The 15925-nt window shown below is 44.7% G+C and overlaps 1 protein-coding gene across 1 annotated transcript in view; it reads right to left on the bottom strand.

Moving 5' to 3' along the window:
• Nucleotides 1-11304: 11304 nt before the first annotated feature.
• Nucleotides 11305-15925, bottom strand: part of Kif5c (kinesin family member 5C) — a 150826-nt gene continuing 146205 nt past the window's right edge. The window contains exon 26 of the mRNA XM_040745317.1: nt 11305-14920. The gene's annotated coding sequence lies outside the window, so the exon portion shown is untranslated. The remainder of the gene's footprint in view (nt 14921-15925) is intronic.

Raw genomic sequence — 15925 nt, 5'->3', positions numbered from 1 at the left:
CACTCTCAAGACACCTGTGCAAGCGCTCAGGCAACTCTCTAACTTAGGAGGAGGTCACATTCAGAGGGACTCCCAGAAGAGGACTGCCTGTCAGACTTCACCAGTGGGAACCCACCCAGGAGATGGTCTGAGGTCCACACCTGTATCCCCAAAGGCAGCACAGTGGCCTGGAACCCTGAGGTATTTGGTGGGACCTCCCACTAGGAAAACTTGGTTGGAGGCATGGACATGGCCACCACAGAGACCCATGGGCTCTGCAGTGGTAACTATTGATCCTGGTTATTGGGTGTCCTCCACCGAAGCAGTAAGTCAAATCAGACCGAATCAGTAAATCCAGATTTAATAAACAGCGAAGCAGAGCAGAGTGAAGTAAGTCCTGGGTGACTCTTGGGAAGGCAGAAAAGAGAGCATGTGACAGGTCTGGCAAGGGCGTCTTAAATATCATGTGGGCGTGGTCTTCAGCATTCCTGGGGGAGGAGCCACCATTTGGAGGGCTTTCTGAGGGCTGGGGTTTGAAGAGGGAGTGAAGGAGGCTGAGGTGGGGCTTGTCCACCTAGACATCCAGGTCAAGGGACACCTAACCAATGGCATTGCCTAGGTTCCTGAAGAATTCTAAAAGAGTGGAGCTTTTTTAAATTTCCCATTTAACAGACGGACAGCCTTAACGCTCACACTGGGTCTTTGCGGTGCAGCTGGTCCCACAGTTGGCTTCATTTATGGACTCAGAGAAATCTACTCCAAGCCTGATAGAGGAAGCGCCGGTCAGTTTTAAAGATGCACAGAACTCATCCTTTTTGGAACTATTTCGGTACCCTTCCATGACTGCATATTAAACTTCCAAGGCAAAATTGAAGGTGCTCTGCCTAGGTGTTATCAGGGTCACGTGGACGACGCTATCAAGGCCTGCGCCCCTCCTTCGTCAATGGATCCTACACAAGGGAGTATTTAAGATGTGGTGTTACCTGGCAAGCCTGGCCACACTAGACAGGCCATCTTGGAAAAAAAAAAAGTTACAGAGGATGCCCCACCTAGGCGTGCCTAACCACAGCTGCTATCCCCCATGGCAGGTTCAGAGGCCCTGTCCCAGGGTGGAGCCAGGCAGGGCCTGCCCTATGGGTCAGCCACTTCCCTTCAGCCAGTGGGCGAGGCTGAACAAAGGAGCCGCTCCAGGTCCCACCCAGGAGAAGCAGGCCCAGCCCTCTTTATGTTTTGGTTTCAGTCAGTGGAGCGTGTGGTTTAAAAGCCTCTGTTGTGTGTGTGATCATGCCTGGGACAGCCTTGTGAGTGATGCCACCTGGAAAGTCTGAAACCTTCCAGAAAACACAGTTTTATCCTGGACCCTTCCTGTTCCTTTCCCCTCTCCCTTCCCCTTCCCCATCCCCTTCCCCTACCCATCTTCCCATTCCCTTCCCCTTCCCGCAGCTTGTTTCTTTTTTGTTTGGTTAGGATTTTGTACATACATATAGAACAATTTTTTTTCTTTATTGTGGAGGCTTTTATACATGTATATCACGAAACACGATCATATTCACCCATTCCCCCAAGTTCTCCCCTCAACACAGTCCCCTCCTGATTTCATGTTTTCCCCCCTTTTTCTTTTTGATGACCCACTAAACTCAGTTAGTGTTGCCCATATGTGTACAGGTGGGTATGGAGTTACTCACTGGAGCACGGGAAACCTACCAGTGGCCACACATTTTTAAACAAAAGAACAATTGTCCTTCCCCAGTTGCTATCAATTGCCAAGAGCTCCTCAGGGGGGTGCTGGGGCTGGGAGAGTATCTCCCCTACCTATTTTGCCTGGATTAACCTTGGGTAGGGTCTGTGCGGGTAACCACAGTTTGTATGAGTTCATGAATGCAATAGCTATGTCAAGGACAGAAGTTTGCATTTCAAAGCGCCCTTCTCCATCATCTGACTCTCCATTCTCTCCAATATTCCCTGAGACAGGGAGGAGGGTATTCAGGAAGAGATGACATTTAGGGCTGTGTACTCAATCTCTGAGCACTTTGACCAGTTCAATGTGTTTCTTTACAATTTTTTAAAAATTTTTGTTTATGTATGTATTTTATATATGAGTGCTGTGTCTGCATGTATGCCTGCATGCCAGAAGAGGGCATCAGATTCCATTATAGATGGTTTGAGGCATCTCATCATGTGTTTGCTGGGAACTGAACTCAGGTCCTCTAGAAGAGTAGCCGGTGCTCTTAACTGCTGAGCCCACATGTTTTGTGATGGGATATTTCTTCTGCTTGGAGAAGATGAAGCCCCCAAACTTGACAAGATTTCTGCTGGAGACTCTTTGCTGAAAAGTAGTCTGTGGAATCTGGAGATCTGGTGCTGTTGTGAGGGTGGGTGAACTAAAGCCTGGGAAATGCTCGTGTGGCCCCTTTTTGTGAGGCTCAGTAAATGGAGTCCTGGTCGCATTGCCTGGGCTCTGACTGCCAGTGCAGAGAGCCCACTTGTGTCTACTCGATATTAAAGATCTGGAGAAAAGGACAGAGCCAGTGAAGGGCGTCTGAAGATTCTAGGATGAGCCAGGTCATTCTTGAAAATGGCTGTATTTGATACTATCCTTCCTGATGTCTAAGGAAATTATATTTGGGCTCCATTTTTTCCTCAATCTCTACTTGTCTGATGGAATAATAAAAGAGAAATTTAGGCAGGGAGATGGCTCAATCTGTAAAGTGTTTGCTACTCAGTTTGAAGACTTGAGTTGAGATGCCCAGCAGCCAGGTGGAAGCCAGGCATGGTCGCATGAGTCTGCAGTCCCAGGACTGGGGTAGGAGGTTGGAGGGACAGAAACAGGAAGATGCTGGCCTGATTGTTGAACTCCAGGTTCAGTGAGAGACCCTATCACAAAATGTAAGGTAGGTAGTAACTGAGCCCAACATGGACCACTAGCCTCAGCCCACATAAGCCTTCTCTACACATGAACATGTACACACACATACACTACAAGCAAAGAATAGTAGTGAAGTATGAATAAAAATATCTGGGGATGGAGAGGTGTTACAGAGGTTAAGAGCATTGGCTGTTCTTCCAGAGGTAATGTGTTCAGTTCCTGGCAACCACACGGTGACTCACAACCATCTATAATGAGATCTAATGCCCTCTTCTGGTAGGCGGGGATACATGCATACAGAACACAACAATAAATAAAATCTTAGAAAAAAAAAAGAAAGAAAATACTAAAGAGGGACAGAATCTTTTTTAAAATGATTCCCCAAGATGCATTTATCTTTCCAGTTCATGTACACATTTATATTCCCTGTGTACTTTTTTGGTTTTGGTTTTGTTTGAGACCAAGTCCCTCTAGAATAATCCTAGTTATCCTGGAACTCTGCATGTAGACCAGGCTGGCCTAGAACTCACAGAAATCCACCTGCCTCTGCCTCCTGAGTGCTGGGATGAAAGCACCAATCACACTCTGCTCGTGGTACATTTTTTATTGAGACTGTGTGTAGATATCCAGGCACTGAGAAGTCACTCCATTAATTATAGTTAACATGGGAGTAGTATAGAGAAATAGCCAGAAAGATTCAGATCAGAAAAAGCCAAGAATCTAGGATTTAGCTTCCATGGTTCTGGATCAGAGCCTTTGAGTTGAAATGAGAAGTTGGGAGATGTAAAGCACAACAATAACCTCTAGTGGGTTGCTACTTTGTACCAGACACTCTTTTAAATGCTTACCGTCCTAACCCAGGAGCCCAGGCCCTGCAAATGCATTCAGTATTATGATATTTTTCTTCCTCCCCACTTCATTCCTCTTAATTGCATTTGCCATCACTGTTTGCATGTGACAAGTCTATGAAATGTGACACGTGCCACTATCCCAGGACGAGTGAACACCAACCTAGGACTTCAGGGGTGGGCCGGAGTCCAGTTAATGCCATGCAGTTGCATGGCCCCCACCTGGACAGCCACTTTCTTTCCTTGCTGGGTCTGAGCTGAGAGTGGGCAGTGGACACAGCAGGAGTGATTATTAGGGCAACCTTTCCAGGGCTCCTGGGAATGTCAGCGGGAGAGTGATCAGAAAAAGAAAAAAAAAAAAACAACAGGATCTTCTCTTACTGATTGTGAGACCTGCCACGTGTACCAAGGACGGCCAAGGATTGTGTTTCTCAAGATTTTTGATGTTCGTCAGAGTACTGATGCAGCAAAGACGTTGAAATAACCTTCCCAAAGTGTTTTTGGGCATCCATCTCACGTACCAGGCCGGCATGCAGAATCATCAAGGTGGCACACTGTAGCTCTGTATCCTTGAGGAATCTTTAAAAGATGAGGTGGCCCCTCCAGGGGTTAGCAGCAAACCGGCATTACCATTATCTTTCTGTCTATCTTACTCTTCACAGTTCCACTGGGGCCCAGAGTGAATTTGCTTGGCTGGTTAAAGTCCAGGGACTAGGAACATCTCTGTCTTACTTTACTCGAATTCAGAGTAGCGAGGAAGCATGGGCTGCCTACTCGGATCTGCTCACAGTCTTGCTAACAGGAATATTTAAATGCCTTTTGGTATTCTGCTTGCCATTTTTGTGTTTTTTGTTTTGTTTTGCTTTTGAGGCACTGGCCATCAAACCCCAGGGCTCACAAGCACAGTATCCCACTGAGCTACCTCACTAGCTCCTGTATTAGTCTGTTCTTGAGCAACCCAAACACATCATTCCTGTATTGAGTAGGTAGAGGGAAGACTGTGTTTCATACCAGTATGGGGAAACGTCTGGGTGTAAAAAACGTTCTGTAAGTTACCACTAACATTTCAGCCAGACTCTTCTTCAGGAGTCTTCCCAGCAGGCTCCTTCTACTACAGAGGCCTCCCCACCACATTTTCTTCGCAGCACTGGAATGTCCCAAATCATTTTGCAGAGTGCCGCTGCCTGGTTGGCACTTTGCTCCGAGAAAATGAAAAGTCAGTTTTGTCTTCTTTCCCAATTCTGCTGAACACAAGGTAGACGTGTCCATCTTCACTTTCTGGTGCTGTGTTAAACGCCATGGACAAAAGCAACTGGGAAGGAGAGGGTTTATTTCCATTTACAGTTCCGGGTAGCAGCTCATCACTGAGGGAGGTCAAGGCAAACCTGGGAGCAGGAAGTAAAGTAGAGACTATGGAGGAATACTGCACACTGACTTGCTCTTATGGCTTGCTCATTTTGCTTTCTTACACCGTCCAGGGTTGGCACCATCCTATACCACTGGTGAGCTAGGCCCTCCCGCTTTAATCCTTAAACAAGAAAATGCCCTACAGACACACCTATGGGCCAATCTAACGGAGGCAATTCCTCAGCTGAGGTTCCTTCCACCCAGATAGGTTTAAGTTTGTGTCAAGTTGACCAAAACCACCAAACACTGTATTCAAATGTTTGTGGAGAGAATCCCAGACTATGGTGTGACACTATCGATTGTTGAGCCAGGTGTCTGAAGCCTTTGATTCACAAAGGGAGAGAGGAAGCTGTTAGAATGCTATTCCAAATTGCCTAGAATCACTCTCAGTTCCAAGATCCCTGGTACACACCCGACTAGCGACTGTGGCAAGGCATTTCCACACAGATGTCCATCTTGATGTGACTGGGCGTCACAGAGGCTTCCAATGCCATGGAGCCTCTGCACTGCAGCGGCAGCTCTGTCATCAGTGTGCCAAAGGTCGATGCAGCGGAACGGACCCAGAGGAGAGGCCATCATTCTGGGCCTGGACTCCTCCACTGACCACATGCGTGAAGTGAGTGGAGCCATTTGACCCGAGTAGAACTAGATGGTTCTGCGTGTTCCCGTCCCATCCCTCTGCTCTGTTGTCTGTCAGACGTCCCTCAAGTCACCTCGACATATTTGTTGATATGTTCTTTAAGAGCTCCTCAATGTAGTTGCTCCACATAATTAAATGAGAGACACTTTAAAAGGTGTTGTTTATTTCATTTGCAAATCTTAGGGGAAATTAGGAGTGGCATTCAGTGACAGTCACCAACCTGAACCTTTTAAATGTACAGGTCAAGGACCATAATAGAGGGCACTTGAGCTCTGGGGTCAAAAGTGTGATATGGGCAGGTTCCTCTACCTCCCAGCTGGTGGGTTTTCAGAGACAAGACACAGAACAAAGTCTGCGAGCACAGCCATCTTATATATTTATACACAGCAGCTCACAGACACAGGGGCTGATGCTGTACAGTGGGCAACTACTTGTGTCTGTGGAGTTGGGAAGGGAGTCCTTGGGTACCTGGTCTTGCTATTCAAAAACATTCAAAATGCTGGCAGAAGCTGAACTTGCTCTGTGTGTGACTTGGTTAAGTCACTCAGAGTGTCCCTGGTTCTCTGTGGCGAACTTGCTCAGCCCCTTCAGATATCTTGCTGGGATTTCATCTCCTGGCATTAACTGCAATTACTAAACTTCCTCTTCCATCCATGGGAAACGCACACACTTGGCCCATAATCCAAGGTCAGGTCTCAAATCCTGACAAACTCTCTGGTGTGAAAGGCCTCAAGGCATAGCATGGAAACTAGCCTGAGACCTCACTGCAGTTACTTACAGGCCAGGGCACGTGCTCCACCCATACAACATCTTAACTGGCTGCTTTCTCCTCCAGCAGAAAGAGGGTGGAGAGGTGTAATAGCTGTGCATTCCCACCTTCCCACCCTCCACCTCCCGACTCATATGCCAAAACTTAATCCCAGGGTCATGGTATGTGAAGCTAGGGGCCTGGGAAGGTGTCTAAGTCACTATTCTATTGCTGTGAAGACACGATGACCATGGCAACTAATATGTTTTTAAAAACCATTTCACTGGGGCTTGATTACAGTTCAGAGGTTTTGGCCATTGCTATCACAGCAGAGAGCATGGTGACAAGCCATCCTCCATCCTGATCCTTAGAGAGAGAGAGAGAGAGAGAGAGAGAGAGAGAGAGAGAGAGAGAGAGAGAGAGAGAGAGAGAGAGAGAGAGAATGTAGAGACTCTGGGCTTTTGAAGCCTCAAATCCCACCCCCCAGTAACACATTTCCTCCAAAGAGACCACACCTCCTAATCCTCTCAAATAGTGCCACTCTCTGGTGACCAAGCATTCAAATATATGAGCCTTAGGGAACCATTCTCAATCAAACCACCACAGAAGGTAACTAGTTCATTAGCATGGAGCCCTCATGAATGCTCATATGAAAGGATCTCCAGAGAGCCCCTGTTCTGTGACGTTAAGACCAGAGAAGTCAAAAGTGTGCATCTCAGAGGTCTTCATCAGACCCCATCCACACCTGTATCCTTAGGGTGGACACCCAGCCTCCAGAATGGCGAGAAGTAGATGCACTGTTTAGAAGTCACCCAGTCTATGGCACTTCATCAGAGCAACCCCAGTTAACTAGAAAAGAACAAGGAAGCCTTTAGACGGAGGACAAGATATTTGATTTCACTAGGTGAGTGGGAGCCAGTGATTCCCAAGGTTCCCTCCATAGTCTGGTTTTCTCTTAAGTGTTGGAGGAGATACATAGAAGGCAATAGCTGGAGGTCACAGTGAAATGTCTTCTCCTTAGAATGGCTGTGATAATAGCACTCACTTCCATTTAAGCAGCACCATTACAAAATACTCTCTAATGGATTCTCATTTGGCTCCTACAACACAAAGAAATATATGGGTAGTAGTGAGCTAAATCTTAGTAGGGGCGTATATGATGTCATTGAGTCTGTAAGGTTAAACACTTGATTATGGTCCTGTAGCTGGCCAAACAGAAACTCAGAGTTGGCTCCAGGGTCAAATCCATCTTCTTTTCCGTTGTGGAATAACTGTAGAATCCCTGCCCAATTACCTATACTCTAGGAGTATCTTGCATCTACAAGGACGCTAGAGCCAAGAGCCAGGGCTGGCTGAAGGAGTTAGCATCCCGTCAGTCAGACACTATCTGAAGCCAGTCTGCCCTGGCCAGTCCTTGGCAGCTCATCAGAAGAGTCCTCATAGGAGAGCCACAGGTAATGAGAGTCTGTGGCTAAGTGGGTAACTTGTAAGGGAATCCCACTTTGTTTCCACCCCTTCGTATAGTTGGACTTGCGTGTACATGTGTGGTATGATTGGCATGTTTGCTTTTTCTAAAACCTAAGCTCTAAAATGAAATCCAATTAATCATTATGACAGGCCAGTGGGGGAGTATCAGCTTTCAGCAGGGGATGCATGGGCTGTGTCTAGAAGGTCTCCCATATCCATGGTGACAGGGAACCACTGTCCAGCACCACTAGACCTTCTTCAGGAGCCTGTTGATGTAGGGCAAGGGGGTGCTGATCCCTCTGATTTAGGCAAAGAACTCTGTTTTATACCTTAAGCACAAAGATCATTGTCTTGAAAAGAAAACCTTATGCACAGTTAATTCTTACAAACACACAGTTGGCAAGTTTGTGACAATGATTGATGCACTTGTAAGTATGTCAGGTATTAACAAGACTCTGCCGGGGACAAGGGTGCTGCTGGAGTGTAGCCGTTCTTTCCAAGCCCAGAGCTCAGTGTCCTCAGACACCCTTGCCTTCCCTCCTTACTATTCCAAGTATTTCCTCGACTGGTTGAAGTGATTCAAACGATGAAGCTGTCTTCAATTCCTGTGAAAATTTACTCAAGTATAAAGCTTTGTATACATTCTTACTAAGAAAGGGTCCCTGCGGCTGGTTGTTTATCTACCCGTGAAGCACACACATACAAATCATTGTTTTGAGGGGCAGTTTTACTAGCTGTTGAGCATACTAGCCTTGGAACTCGATTTTAAATCCTGGCTGCTCCCCTTGCCAGCTGTGAGAACTTGGGCAAGCTACTTAACCACTCTGTGCCCTTTTCCTCACCTGTGAAAAGAAGATAGCAGGGCCTACCTCATGGGTTATTAGAAGGATTAGATGGATTAATACATGTAAAGTACTTAAAATAGTGTCTGGCACACAGCCAGGAAGCACTTGTGAATTAATTGACTGCTTACTGTGGCTTTCTGGGTATTTTAAGTTCCTGATGCTGTCACATGTCATCAAAAACAAGTTTGTAGATTTCCCTAATTTACACATTCTGCAGCAATGACATTTTACTATGTATAAATCTTCTTAAGAGCTGTATAGTGACTCATTTTCAGTTCCATCAAGGATATGGTGAGGGTCTGGAAGGTGCTACGTTATCTGGGACTCAAAAACCAAACCAAACCACACCTTTCACAAGGAAAGTAGACCAAATGCAGAATTCCAGCCTTCGTCACTGCAGGCACAGTAAAGAGAGGCCTCCAAGAGTGGTTACCTATGCTTCTAAAAAATGATTCTGAGTCCAACTAATAACAGAGAAACTGATGTATTCTTTGCAAACTGGATGAAGAATGCCAAGGAGAGAACATCAACCCCATAACTCAAGGGACTGAACATTGTCATCTCAGGTGTCAGACCCATACCTCCTGCTTCTCCTCAGTGTATTATGTACCTTAGAGAAATTACAAGACGTGGCTGTCACAATGTCAGAACTACGCCTGCCACACTCGTGTCACCAGTGACTGCTATGGCAGATACTTCTTTGGTTTGCTTTGTCCCAAGGATGTGTCAGCTCAGAGGTTCTGGGAAAAGCTCAGAGTCAGGGACAGGAGACCTGGAGAAAGCGCTCCTCCCAAGAGCTGACATGGTCGTCAGCTGTGGTGGCAGAGAAAGCCACATTCCTGATCACCTTGCTGACACTGAAATGTGCCTTGTGATCTGTTTCTTTCTGAGGGCTGCTTCCCATCTTAAACAGGGGTGGAGTTAAGCATATAAGTCACCCCACAACATCCTATCTGGAGAGTGCCTCTTCTGAGTTATGAGAATAGCTTCTAGACAGATGACCCTTATTAACCATTCATTTAGCATTCATCTTTTCCATTTAAAAATTCTTTAAATCATTTTAGTATTTTTGTATGGCTGTTTTCTCCTGCGTGTATTATGTGTCCCATGCGCATGCAGTGCCTTCAAAGGCCACAAGAAGGCATCAGATCCCCTGGGACTGGAGTTACAGGGAGTTGTGAGCCGCCATGTGTGTGTGCTGGGAATTGAACCTAGGTCCTCTAGAAGAGGAGCTAGTGCTCTTAAACACTGACCCTTCATTCCATCCCCATCTTTTCCATTTTTAATGGACTGAAGCAAAGAGGTTTGCTGCCTGGCTCCAATGCACCACACGTAACATCAACAAAACCTCAAGAACAAAGACTCTTGACACATGCAGGTCCATTGCAGTCACATGACCCCGGTGAGTGGAGGCAGCAAGGGTTTCTTGCTTTAAAAAACGTTGTTAAGCAAACCTCCTGTGACCTGCCATTGGTTATTCTCCAAAGGCCTCACACTCTAGTGTCTTCTCTTGGGAGCTCAGAATTGTACCTTAAAAGTAAGAACCAACACAAAACAAGAATGCACATGGCTCAGTCATTCTCAGATGCCACCAGGAGGAGGCATTCAGCACAAACAGAATTCTGGTTCCTCAGATGAAGTTCACCACTGACCTATGCCTGACATGAGAACGGGTGTCTTTCTCAGGCAGGAAGAAACTCAGACCTTCACCTGCTGGTCTACTGAGCTTTAGTTTGATTGTGCCTTCATATAGTTGATGCTATCCTTTGAATCTTTTTTTTAAAATATGCATTGGTGTTCTGCCATGGGTATCAGGTTTCCTGGAACTGGAATTATAGACAGTTGTGAACTGCCATGTGGATACTGGGAATTAAACTCAGGTCCTCTGGAAAAGCAGGCAGCACTCTTAACCACTGAGCCATCTCTCCAACACGACATATAAATCTTAAATGTCTCTTACAGTCCCTTATTTTGAGCACTTGGTCTCTGGCCTGTAGTGTCATTTTGAAGGCTATGGAGCCCAGCTGAAGCAGTTCACTAGGGATGCTTGAGGGTTATACTTGCCTGGGGTTCCAGCCTCCTTTTTCTGCTTCCTGGGAACCACGATGTTGGCAGGGTACTCCCACTGCCATGGCTAAGTCTCTCAGCATGCTCTTCCCCACCATGGTAGAGACACTCTGAAACTACGAACCAAAATAACCCTTTCCACCATTAATTTTGTCACGCTGATGAGAAAAGACACTTAAAAATCCATAGCTATTTTTTCAAAGATAAAGGTAGATTATTGTTATTATTATTTTAGCCTTACTGTAAAAGCAAATTAGAGTAGATACCAAGCCAAGAAGGAGGGGTGGGGTGCAGTGGGAGCTGACTGAGATGGTGCTACATGTTGAGTGGCTGTTCTTTTGAAATGAACTTCTTTAAAAAGATGGGTCATCCCAGCACATATTTCCTGACTTCCAGTCAGATGCCCCACTGAGGCTCAGATAAGGACACCAGGCCAGTCAAAGTTTAACTCGGTTTTATTGTCCAGTTTTGAGTATTTTCAAATTATACAACATGCAGTCTGCCAGAGTATCCATACATCTTCATTTAGAACCTAGGAGATAACCAGAGTTTTCCAAGGGCCAGGGAGGGTTACTTCCAGATCTTTGGGGACATTTCTATCTCACAGGATAGCTATTTAATACACACTGCCACTCTCCCCATCAAACCACAGAAACAAGTTTGTCCACAATTTTTCTTAATGAAATCTACTGTACAGGACATAAAGCCCAGAGAACACAAATCTGCAGTACACAGAACACTTTACAAACTAGACAGATAGAATTCTACAGAAAGCCCTATTCCCCTTGAAGCTGCACACATGGCAAGTGTTTAAAATTGACACACAATTTTCAGTAACTAAGCAGACCTCATAAATTGGTGCCTCCTTTGGCAGTTATCTGGTCCTTACTCAATACTCATTTTAAAACTCAAAATCACGTTATGAAGCAGTTTTAAACAGTGATGCTCTTTAGCTTGCTCAAGATAGCCAGGATGAGACAATGAAGTGAAACCTGCCCGATGACAAACTTCTGCTAATGACTAGTTTTCCCAGTGTCATTTACCTAGTGTCCCAATGGCACCTGACCGTCAAAGGAAGGGACTGTTGAAGCCTTATGTTCCTTTGGCTGTTCTTCTAAGAGAGTGAAGCTGATGAAACCCTATCCGGGTGAAGCCCTGGTCGTGTCCTGAGACTGAAAATTCACTTCTCTATATGAACTCGAAGGCTTCAAGGAGTCACTGGATCGACATTCTAGACAAATATTTTTATCCCTTCATTTATTCCAACATTTCTACAAATTCTGATTTTCTTCCCCATACAATTCTATACCCTTTAAAAGTCCTAACACCTCTAATGCTATCCTACCTGCCATTCAATAAAGCAAACTGCTCCTCATTCAAAGGACATACAGGACTCACTAAGAACAGACCGAACTGCAGTTGTTGGTGTAAGTCCCAACCATAACTGCAATCACTATCAGCACCCCGTGGCTCTGCAAGTGGACGTTATTTGTATAAGCCACTGGCTGTACTCAAACAGCACCTCGGAGTAAACTTTCAAGAAATGGGCATGAAATAGTACATTATCTAGAGCAGAGTACACATTGACATACATACCAGTAACATGCAGCATGTGACCAGAAATGTAACCCTTCACTTGGCTGTTCAGAAATGGGTTTTTTTTACATTTAGAGTATAGGATGTAATAGTCTTTCAACAATGAATTTTTTATAAACACGGTCTTTTTAAAAAGTGGCCCAAGAGTATACTGTCCTGCTAAAAGAATTAATAGTCAAAGTGAGATTAAGGGGCCTGCATGAATAAGCTGTATAATCCGTTCCAATGATGTGCCTAGCTTTTAGTCACTGTGAGAAAATTAGATTAGAGGTCTTATAAAGACTGGCGCTAGATGAACTGACTGGCTGATCAGCAACTAGCAGAATTATCTCTAAAAGACATCAAAGCCAACTTTCTCTGTGAATAAAAGTACAGTGAATTTTGTAAGGCCCTTGTAGAGATCAAGTAAAGGGAACTACAAATGAACGCTGCCTTTTGAAACTTGAAAGTGCCCCACAGTTCTTCAAAAGTAGAAAACGGGAACCTAGGGGGAAACTGCTTTAGAAAGAATCTAAAATAACCCATTTTCTAATGGATATTAATGAAAGCCAAGAATATGGCATTACTGCATTACCCAATTTCTAAACACAAAAGTCGTACAGTTGTATAAAAGACAATAGCAGGTCCTATAGAAGTGTTTGATTGGCAGTCCTCTTACAGGCCAATGTTTCAGCTTCCAAAGCCAGAGGCAAGCATAGGCAACATGCTTGCAATTTGGCATCAGGTAGTACCTGATAAGGCTTGCAAACTTGCCCTGCAAAATACCCATCAGACTCCAGACCACAGCCAAGCAGATATGTCAAGTAGACAGTAGCAACAAAATTAAACCAGGTGAACACAGTTAGACAAACACAGAATCACCTTTGTGAAATAAATACTTCAATAGAAGTTGTCTTCTTTTCATGCCTAGTTAAAAACAAAAAACATGTGGATAAAAGGGCAACATGTAACAAATAAATTAAGTCAAAGCAATGTTGCTTTGTTAGGGAAAGTCTATACAAAAAGAATCTGGAGGTAACATAATGACCCTTGACATTTTACACATGCATGTGCATGTGTACACACATTAACTACATTAACTTTTCTATCCTCACCCTCGAAGCCATGAGAACGCCCAACCACCCGCCCCACCCGGCATAGACTTTACTTCAGTGGTGCCAGCTGGAGAAGATGGTGTAAGCTCATACTTCTTGGGCACATAAGATGCCAGGATGGGTGATTTCTCTGAGATTGGAGGAGATGTTACCAACTAACCCGCAAATAAATAAAAATAGCAGCACATAGTACCAAATTACTTAAACCTGTCAATTTCCCTTGAAAATCTATTACTTGGCAACTGATTCTCTTAGTAAGGAATCACTTTTAGATTCATGTATTTAAATAAAATAATAATTAAATGTTAAAAAAATCCATCCTCTGTGCCTAGAAGAAAAAGCCCATTTGGCACCAAAAAAAGAATTCAAATCAGCGGTGCTTGATGATGGGTTACAATGAAAATGAATTCACAGAGAGGCACAAATCTCATCAATTACTTTCCCTTGAGGGAATTCTTTTCCAACTACTGGAATGATGCTGGAGTTCTTAAGGAGCATCTCCTCAAGCGCTTGATGGCTCACTAGAGAAAGAGGTCATCCCAGTCCGAGTTCCAGGGGACTGGGAGGAGGTGCTGCGAAGTGGAGGATCCCCATCTCCACTCATCCAATTCTGCAGCATTTCCAGTACTTCTAGAGGAATGATGTTCAAACAATTGGGCTGAGACTAGTCACTGCAGGTTTACCAGCAAGCAGCTCGGAGGTGAATTGTATGACTTCCCATTTTCATGGATGTGTCTGAATGAGCAAATTCTACACTGCTACTGTCAAACTGTTTTTTTTTTTTCTGCCTTGAAGAAATCTGCTTTCATTTTACCAGGTGCCATACTAAAAGGTATATTTTATAGATCCAAAGACATGATCAGGATATTTAAAATGCTCTCTGGGGTTGGTTTTGGAAAAGTGTTCAGAATGAAAATTTTGAACCCTATAGCAGCACTTTTTTTTGTTCCCTAAAAATATAAAGTAATGTGTTTATTTTACAGGAAACCAGACAGTCGAAGCAGAGCATGGTCACTGATTCCACAGCACTTGGTTGTCCCCTCAAAGATGTCACAGCAGGGTGTTCCATTCCAATGGGTCAGTGCACTGCAGGGACCTCCAGAGACCACCAACCCTGGAGGCCGTGAGTGGGGACCGTTCCAAGCAGAAAGTGGATATTTTGCAACCACCTCCTTCCAGTTCTTAGGAGAAGGATCCAAGCACATATCTGTACACACAAATTCTACATAGCTCAAACACCTGAATCTGGTGTACTACAGACGGCTGGGCAAGCAAGTGTAAAAAGAAATGGAAACTGTATAGGAGGGGGCAATAAAGGAACTGGAGACTAATATAGTCCTTTTCATGCTACATGGAGTCATATCTGTTGAAAAAGAAATGAGAGAGAGAACACAGGAGTTAGGGATCGGCAGAGATTCGTTCCTCAGCCCTTTTGTTCCAGTCTACATGCTTAGAGCGGAGAGAATCCAATACAAATGCAGTGTGAGCCCCTTATTCTATTTCTTCCAGTGTGTGCATTAAGAAGTTAAAATGAAATATTAATCTTAATAATCTACTTACGTAGTCTAGTATTAAAATATTGCTTCAATATGTACACGTGGGGCTATGTTTCCCTACAGTGTTGTCATTGAGGGATTCCAGCATACTCCACCCCACCCTGAGTTGGGGGCCTGGCCCATCTGTAATCTGGCCTGTGGATTTCCTGCAGTGGTCCTGATACCCTAGGGAGGAAGAAGTGGAGGACATGTCGGGCAGGTACAGCCTCATCCTTAGGAAACAAAGGAAGTAGAACCACAGGAAACAAGTCAGACCCAAGAAAACCTCATCTGCCCCTCCTGAGTCTAAACAAGCCTCCATAAGCCGGCACTTGTACTTCCTGCTTATCTCTAGCCTTCGGTCCAAACTGATGCCCACGTGCAGTGTCTCTCGGCCCTGCCACGACACTTCTGCTATGTTTGCTCCTCTTCAGCCCCTCATTTGTAATACCGCAAGCAGCATCACGTATTTTGTGTAAAGAAACAACACAAATTGTGTATGAACACACAGAAAGGAAGGGGAGCATGGAACAGAAGAGAAACTGAGGAGAGAGGACTCTTCACACTTCTTAAGAATGCCCATTCCTCCTGGACCCTACAGCAAACATGCAGGAATCTAATCCCACGTCATTAGAAGGAACTTTAACAACCTTCGACGATAACCTTGCAATTTCTAGAAGCTCCAGAAAGAAAGAAAATGAAAGTTTGTAGGAAGGACACGTTTCACATTCGGTCTTCCTTGAGAGAATCTATACTTCCTGTTGAGTGCAGAATGAAGTTGTCATGTACAATCCACTTTGAGCTGAAAACCAACAGGAAGGCTTTTTGAAAAC

Source organism: Mesocricetus auratus, unplaced genomic scaffold, assembly GCF_017639785.1.
Source record: "Mesocricetus auratus isolate SY011 unplaced genomic scaffold, BCM_Maur_2.0 Super-Scaffold_100004, whole genome shotgun sequence".
In the NCBI taxonomy this organism is placed as follows: Eukaryota; Metazoa; Chordata; class Mammalia; order Rodentia; family Cricetidae; genus Mesocricetus; species Mesocricetus auratus.
The sequence above is the reverse complement of the archived record's forward strand: the minus strand, read 5'-3'. Positions and strand labels throughout refer to the sequence as shown.